The sequence below is a fragment of the Phascolarctos cinereus genome, unplaced genomic scaffold (assembly GCF_003287225.1).
Source record: "Phascolarctos cinereus isolate Bilbo 61053 unplaced genomic scaffold, phaCin_HiC Scaffold_4;HRSCAF=312, whole genome shotgun sequence".
NCBI classification, from domain to species: domain Eukaryota; kingdom Metazoa; phylum Chordata; class Mammalia; order Diprotodontia; family Phascolarctidae; genus Phascolarctos; species Phascolarctos cinereus.
Genome location: NW_027555847.1, coordinates 601288014 through 601297392, shown reverse-complemented (window position 1 = coordinate 601297392; position 9379 = coordinate 601288014).

Here is a 9379-nt window from a genome sequence, read left to right as displayed (position 1 = left end):
GGAGATTAATTCTGGTTGTGTTAGAGAAGAGCAGGTGACAGATTCTAGAGATGTTGTGGAGTTAAAAATTACAGTTCTGGCAACTGATCAGATAAGGGAGAAACACTGAAGAACAGAGGATCTTTACAAATCTACAAACTTGGTTGACTGGAAAAATGGAAGTGGGGAAACACATAATCACAGCAGTTACTATTTTTAAATATCAACATTTTACCTCTTGGACTAGGGCTTTGGAAACATAAGAACTGAAGCCACTTTTAGGGCCTAATAAGAAAGGCAGAGAAAAGCCATTGTGGAAGTAAAAAAAAAAATTCAGATAGTAAAGATTACTAAGGTTTTGAGTACCCTCTCTGGCTAGCAGAGATGTTGCAAACCCGACAGACAGAAAGAACAGCTTTAGCAAAGCTCCACCTGGTGGTACTTGTAGATAACACACTCTAAGTTGATTCAAACCCCTTGCCTGAATATATATTTATGTTACTGTACAAACAAGACAAACCCAAACACCTGTGTCTCATGTGGATTTCACACTGGCATTTAAAAATGGGCCTATTTTTCAGAGAAATATTTGTAGAGGCATTAGAAGAACTTTGCCATTTCCCATAGGCAATTCAATCCATTTTCTTCTGCCTGTTTTCTCTGCCTAGTTTTTCATCTAATGATGGTGATGATGATAATGACTATTGCTAATATTTATATAAGGCTTTAAGGTTTGCAAAGTGCTTTAAATTAATTATTTCATTTAAAATCTATATAAAATCTTCATGAGAAAAGGCCTGTTCATACATCATGGGTATTATTGAAAAAATGGAAAGAAACTGGCAAGGTTTTGCAGATCATTTTTTATAATGACTACATCTTTATAATTACAGAAGTGAATATAAAATCTGGAGAATATAAAATCGCACAGTATTTGTTTCGATTGATATAATGAAATATAGCCTTGAACATTTTCCTCAGAGATAGAGTCTTTTTCCCCAACTGAGCTACTACATACACAAGACTTAGATAACTACTCAACAGTTAGTTTGAGTACTAATATCAAATGCAATGTGAAATAGAGATGATATGTTCACTTCAAAAGTTTCCCAGTGTCATAGAAAATGTAGGATGATTATCACAGGCAAAAGCAGAGAGAATGACAATCAAAACCTCCAGAGAACAAAACCTTTTGAAAGAGGACCTACCTTGAGTTTACCTATCTATACCCCTCAAAATTAGGTCTCATATAATGGAGTACCCTCCTCCATACATAGGAAATATAAAATTTTGTAGTTTCAAACTCTGGTTCTCAGTGTTCTAATATGGTCCCATTTCATAATTTTAGCCTCACTGAATTTTGTTCTACTTAACTTCCTCATGCCATTAAGAGAGCTAGCCTTGGAAGTCTGTGACTGGGATTTCTGGAGGGTGGAAAGAGAGATGGCACAAACTGGCTCAATTTTTCCACTTCCTGAATCCCACACAAAAGCAAGACCCATTCTGTTTAAATATTTGAGATGAATCCTAGGTGACAGTGTGATTGTTTCATTAGTGAAGTTATGCAACTATGGCAATGAGTTTCTCAAGTAGACTTGTACTGCTTTTTTGGGTTCAGCTTTACCACTCTCAAATAACAGAGCAGGAGGATAAATGAGCCACCCCTTCTGAAGCAGCCTTTGTTCTCCAATTAAAATAATCCATGCTGACTTTGAGAGTATTGTTATCTAGGAGACTGGAGAAATGAGACTAACTTAATTCTACATACAAGTTTTCAGTCTGGTTTTCATTTTTAACCAGCGACTTCAACTTAAAAAGAAAAGAATACTTCTCACTTTCTGCAGTTGGCTGCCCCCTTACATCACTCCACATTTCCATTCCATGTCTATAAGTTATTAAATCATCATCATCTGTCCTACTGCCCATCTGGGAAGGATGAGAGAAGTCTGTTTTCCACTCTTCAAGAAAATAAATGACTTTTTCTTCACTGGGCACAAAATAATGAAAGCTGCTCTCACCTGGTCCACAGTCATATTTTCTTTAAGGCATAATCAGGACCTAGAAGAAAGTTTGTTGGGATTTTTTCACAATATTCTCAAGGACCTTAGTTTAATCTGATTGGTGGCAATAAAATCAGATCAGTTACCCAAATAAATATTTTACCTTCTTTGGGTTTCACTAAGAAGTGAAAATATACTTCAGTCTAGGCTCCACATTGACTGCTCTGTACCACACTAGAATGGGTGCTGCATTTTGCTGGGCTCTAGCACCAGGTCCCACAAAGTGAAGTGGAAGCTTTTATGACCATGTATGGCCACATTAAGCACAGACCTATTCTGCTCAATACAGTCCTGATGAACTTATTCATGGCCTGTAATACAGCTTACTCAGCAGGTACTCTTTCAATATGTGACATCTCTATGAAATTTCATCTTATAAGACCTAGCCCAATGTTCCAAACTGGCGAGATCATTGGGCAGCCTGACTATTATCCCTCCCACCCTTATATTTACTACACATTTGATAAGAATAGAGTCTATATATTTATCCAAATAATTAACAAAAATGTTAAGTTGGTCCAAACAGAGGTCTTTCAGGAACTATTTGGCTGAAGGTTTCCTACCAAGTTAACATGGAACCAAACACTTAGTTTTCCTCATTTTCCAAATGAAGAAATTTGACTATATAGAAAGATTAAAATTACCTGTGCAAGATTATATGCTAGTATCCACTCAGAGCCAGGATTTAAATACAGCTCTCTGGATTCCCAGTTCACTGATCTTTCATCCTGCCTCTATTAAGACCAGTTTCTGGTTAAATTTTTGTTGTTGCCATTAACTTTTTGTTGTTTTTTTATATATAATGCTTCAATTATCAAGGGATTTTAGGTGAGCATACCCTTTATTTTCATAGAATCATAGATTGAAAGCTGGAAAAAATTTTAGAAGCCATTGAGTTCAACACCTTCATTTCATAGTTGAGTAACCTGAGATAGTAAGGCACATAAGTACTTTGCCAGAGTCTCACAGCAAGGTGTCTGAGGAAATATTTGAATCTGTCTTCTTGACTCCAAGTCCAGGGACCTATCCATGAAGCCTCCAATCATTTTCTGAATAATCATATGAGATATTCTCTTTATTTTACTGCTCTAACTAAAATCATAATGTTTTAGACCTTCAACCTAATAATTTAATTCTTCTAATGAAAAGCAGAATCCTTGGTTACTAGAAGGCTCTCTGTTGCAATTATTACGATGGCCTCAAGATGGCATTAGGGGACTTGAACTACCTATAATTCTGCTCTGTCCCCAGAGACCAGGATTCCCTCTTCTGTTTGTTAACAAATTTCTCCCAGCTAATCCATCAAGCAATGCTTTAGCACCTACACTGCATCCAATTCTGTAGGAAGTATTATTTGTCAAGGCTTTACTGTTCAATGCCTTAATGGCCATCTTAACATAAGCACAGCTTTTCTTTTTCCCAATTACCAATGATTTCTCTGATGTTTGCAATAGACTGTCTATAGTGGATATAATGTCATATAAAATTGCCATCCTCTCAGCCACAAGGTGTCTCAAGAGTTTTTTAGTGTTTCAACATTATTTACAAACTCAGTTCCCTTCAACAAATATGTGTAAGCACTAAAAGAGGGCTTCTGAAAATACAAAGACAACGAGAAAACAGCCCAGCCCTCAGAGACATTACATTCTACTCAAGGTATACATTACGTGCCCAGATAAGTACAGGAAAAGAAAATTGAGAAAGAAGAGAGTGCCAACAACTAGGGAAGATCAGGGAAGGATGCATGGAGAAAATGATGCGTGAGCTGTGCTTTGAAGAAAGATCAAATGTTTGCATTAATAGGTATAGTAAGGCAGCAGATACAGTACTGGGCTTGGAGTCAAGAAGATATAGGTTCAACTCACACTTTAGACACATCAGCTGCGTGATTCTGGATAAGTAATTTAATCTCTCTGAGTCTGTTTTCTTATCTGTAAAACAGATTAATAATAGCATCATCCAGGTATGTTCTAGAGCCAGTTCCAAGCAGCTTAAGAATCAACTGTTATATTTTGAGGATGATCATTTAGACCTCAGAGATCAAGAAATGCTACAAATCAAAGCTTCATTTATTGTTTTAGTGAATGCCTAGATTTAAGAAAGTGATGGATAAAATGTTAATAGTGCAGATTAAACTTAAAAGTGTATCATGAGTACACTTTTTTGAGAGCCAATATTCACCAGGATATAAATGCATCTACTTCAAAGTACTATTATGGGCATCAAAAGAGATAATATATATATATGAAGTTTCTAAAAAACTTTAAAGGAGGGGCAGCTAGGTAGCGCAATGGACACATAACACTCACTAACTATGTGACTCTGGGCAAGTCACTTAACCCCAATTGCCTCACCAAAAAAAAATTTTTTTAATTTAAGAATATATAAAGTGAATTATTATTATGCCATGCATAAATTACCGTTGATTTCTTTTTTTTTTTAAATTAGAAGATGATACAATGGCATGCTTAACAATAAACCAATACTGAAAAGAATTTAATATTTCCTTAATGATTCAGAAAAGTAACTTCATACTGTGTCTTTGGTTCAGCATTATAAGAATTAGTCATCATTTATTCCTTAGATGTGCTGAGTTACCCATAGATAATGACAAATGAAAGAAATATGGATAGTGTGGCATGTGCTGATTATGGAAAGCTAAATTTGCAAGGTAAATAAAGTAGGGAATAATTATTCTGCTATGGAATAATCATAGCATGTTGATGCAAGATGTTGCTTATAGATCATTTATTTCAATCAATAATTTCATGCATTGTTCCTTATGAAAGGATTATACATTGATTTCTTAAATAGTAAGTTATTTGGGAGAGTTTAAAATGTGATGATTGAAACAAATTTAGGGAACCTATCTATTGCTGTTCATTGGCACAGTGAAAAGAACAATTGATTTGGAACCTGAAGATTTGAAATTGAATACTAGCTCTGCCACTTACTGCTATGCCACTTTTCACAAGTCACAGAATATCTGATAATTTCTACTATTTAACAAAGAAGGGAAGAACAAAAATCTTGGGATGAAATATTCCAAAAGGGAATTTCAACCAAGAATACAAGAATAGTTTGCCCTGCAAAGCTGAATATAATCCTACAGGAGGTATGGGTGAACAGGGAATAAACCTTAAGAGAACAGAGGACTTTCAATCATTTCTGAAACAAAAAAACAGAACTGAGTAGGAGCTTTGAAATAGAGTCAAAAGAAACCTAGAAAGGTGAATTTATTTGAGCACTTAGAAAGGGATTATGATTTAGTGATAATATTCTATTATGGGATAAAGAAACAAATGTATTTTCAGGATCTTAATGTCTTCAAAGGGTATTGAAGACCAACATCTCACACCTTATACCAAGATAAGGTTGAAATAGGTACATGATTTAGAAATAAGGGACAATACCATAAGCAAATTAGGAGAGCAAGGAATAGTATACCTTTCAGATCTATAGAAAAGGGAAGAATTTGTGACCAAATAAAAGATTAAAAAATATTATTAAATGCAAAATGAATAATTTTGATTACATTAAAAAGGTTTTGCGCAAACAAAATCAATGCAACCAAGATTAGAAGGAATGCAGAAAGCTGGAAAACAATTTTTACAGTTGGTGTTTCTTTTAAAGGCCTTATTTCTAAAATATATAGAGAACTGAGCCAATTTTATAAGAATATAAGTCATTCCCCAATTGATAAATGGCCAAAGGATATGAACAGGCATTTTTCGGAGGAAGAAATTAAAGCTATCTATAATCATATGAAAAAATGCTCTAAATCACTATTGATTAGAGAAATGTAAATTAAAACAACTCTGAAGTACCACCTCACTCCTATCAGATTGGCTAAAATGACAGAAAAGGAAAATGATAAATGTTGGAGAAGGCGTGGGAAAATTAGAACACTAATGTGTTGCTGGTGGAGTTGTAAACTGATCCAACCATTCTGGAGAACAATTTGGAACTATTCTCAAAGGGCTATAAAACTGTGCATACCCTTTGATCCAGCAATACCACTACTAGGTCTATATCCCAAAGAAATAAAGAAAAGAGAAAAGGACTCACATGTACAAAAATATTTATAACAGCTCTTTTTGTGGTGGCAAAGAATTGGAAATTGAAGGCAAACCTATCAATTAAGGAATGGCTGAACAAGCTGTGGTATATGAATGTAAAGGAATACTATTGTGCTATAAGAAATGATGAGCAGGTGGATTTCAGAAAAACCTGGAAAGACTTACATGAACTGATGCTGAGTGAAGTGAGCAAAACCAGAACATTGTACACAGCAACAGGAACATTGTGTGATGATTAACTATGATACACTTAGCTCTTCTCAGTAATACAATGATCTAAGACAATTCCAAAAGACTAGTGATGGAAAATACTAATCACATCCAGAGAAAGAATTGTGGAGTCTGAAGGCAGATCAAAGCATACTATTTTCCCTTTTTTTGTTTTTTCTTTCCTCATGTTTTTTCCCCTTTTGTTCTGGTTCTTCTTTCACAACATGACTAATGTGGAAATGTTTAATGTATAACCTATATCAGATTGCTTGCTGGCTTGGGGAAGAGGGGTGGGGAGAAATGGAGAAAAATTTAGAGCTCAACATTTTATAAAAAATTAATGTTGAAAACTATCTTTATCTATAATTGGGAAAAATAAAATACTATTGGGGAAAAAAGGGTATTGAGGGAGTTAAGTGTGTGTGCATGTATGTGTGTGTGTATGCATGTTCTGGGGATGTGTAGAGGGTGAAAAAGGGAAGATAAACAGGAATACACTAGTGTAGAAATAAGTAATGGATGGAATTTAGTATTCCTCGTAATTGGAATACATGAAAATAATGTAAAATAATATAAAAACATCAAAGAAATGGCTGTGGAAGGAGGCATCATATAAAACTTGTTCTTATCTGAATTGACCAAAGGAGAGTTAAGCACACACTTATGTTCACTGAAAGAGTTCGGTATGGAAATACATCAAATGCAACATGGAAACAGGCAGGGACAGGAAGAAGGGGAAAATAATACTGAGGAAGGAAGAGTTTGCTACAAGCAAAACAAATTTCTTGATCCCAAAGAACTGATTAAAAAAGGGGAAGAGAATATCAAAGAATTGGGAAAGAAAAAAGTTCTCATCAATTGGGAAATGGTGGAACAAACTATAGTACATCAATGTAATGGATATTTATTGCACAGTAAGACATGAGGAAAGAGATGATTTCAGAGAACTCTGGGAAGTAGGAAGTGATGCAAATTGAAGTGAGCAAAACCCAGAAAACAAATTATGTCATAACAGCAACACTACAAAGAAAAATAATTTCATGAGACTTCAGAACCTTGGTCAAATCAATAATGAATCATGTTTTCAGAGGACCCATAATGAAGCATGTTATCAGCATCAAATCCACTTTGATGGACCCGACTTGAAGAAATAGAAATACATCTTTAGACATAGCTACTGTGTGGGTTTGGTTTTTTTTAAAATATATTTACTGTAGAAGTTTATTTTCCCACTTTTGCTTGGGGCTGATGTATTGGGGATAGTGATGGTGATGTCAGAAAAAAAGATTAAAAAACTGCTGTTGTTCATTCATTCATTCATGTCCTACTCTTTGTGACCCCATGGATCATAGAACACCAGACCCTTCTATCCTCCATTATCTCCTGAAGTCTATCCAAGCTCATGTTCTTTGTTTCTATGACATTATCTATCCATTTCATCCTCTGACATTTCTTTTTCCTTTTGCCTTCAATCTTTCCTAATATCAGGGTCTTTTCCAGTGAGTCCTGTTTTCTCATTGTGTGGCCAGAATATTTAAGCTTCAGCTTCAGTATTTGTGCTTCCAATGAGTAGTCTGAATTAATTCTTTAAGTATTGAGTGATTTGATATCCTTACTGTCCAAGAGACTCTCAAAAGTCTTCTCCAGCACCACCCATCAAAACATTTTTAAAATGGCACAAAGAAATACATATGGAAGTTCAGAAGGAAGCACTGACAAACAGGATGTTTTTTAAAGTAGTAAGTCCAATTTATCACACATTCTACATTTTTAAAAAGCAAGCAGTATAGCATAGAGATTCATTGTTTCCTACACAATCCTTTTTTTCATGTTATACTTTGTATTTGGGAATGCTCACTTTTGTTTTTTGTTGTTGAGAATTTAAAAAAAAAATTTAAGAGCAGCTCAAATTATACTAACCACAATTCCCTTTTACCAGGGTTATTAAATAAGTAGATGCAGCAATGCTGAGGATATAATTTACCTAGATCTAAGAAAAGCTTTTGATGGAATATCCCATACTATCCTTATGGAGAAGATGGAGAGACTAAATGATAACACAGTGAAATAGATTCATAATTGATCAGCTGGCTTCACTCAAACACTATATGTTAGTTATCATCATCATCAAGATAAAGCATCAAGCTATATCTAAGAAGATGAAATTTAATAGGGATAAATTTAAGGTCTTATACTTGGGTACTCCATCAAAAAATCAACTTCACATGTATAAGATGGGAAAGGCATGGCTAGACAGCAGCTCTGAAAAAAAAAAGATCTGGTGGTTTCAGTGAACTATGAGCTCACTATACGTCAACACAATGATGTGGCAGTGATGTGATATGCCCTTGGGCTACATTAAATGTGGAATAGCTTCCAGAAATAGGGTGCTGCTAGTGTATTCAACCTTCATCAGACTGGATCTTTATGCCGTTACATCCAGTCCTATGTGCCATGGTTTAAAGTATACATGGGCAAGCTGGTACATTCCAGAGAAGAGATACCAGGATGATAAAGGGCTTGAGTCCATGATATGTGATGATTGGTTGAAGAAACTGAGCACATTTAGGCTAAAGAAGGAAATACTCAGGAAGGAAATAGTTATCTTCAAGTAGTTGAAGGGCTGTCACATGACAGACATATTAAACTTGTTATATTTGATTGCAAGGGCCAAACCAGGAGCAATGGGTTGAAGCTGCAAAGAGGCTGATTTAATCTTGATGTCAGGAAAGACTTCCTAACAATTAGAAGTGTCTAAAGGTGGAATGAACTTCCTTGAAAGGTGGTGGCTTTCACTTTCTTGGAAGTCTTCAAGCAGAAGCTGGATAAACACTTGTTTCATGTCATAGTGAGGTTTCCTTTTCTGCATAAGTTGGAGTCCCTTCCAACTCTCAAATTCTTTTATTCAGAGATTTTTGATCTCTAAGATTCCTTCCAACTATCAACCTATGATCCTATTAGTGTTTCTTAAATTGGGCTATACCTGTATGCTGAATATAGTCTTACATGAAAATCTTACCAAAAAAATCCCTGTCTCATGAAAAACTATAC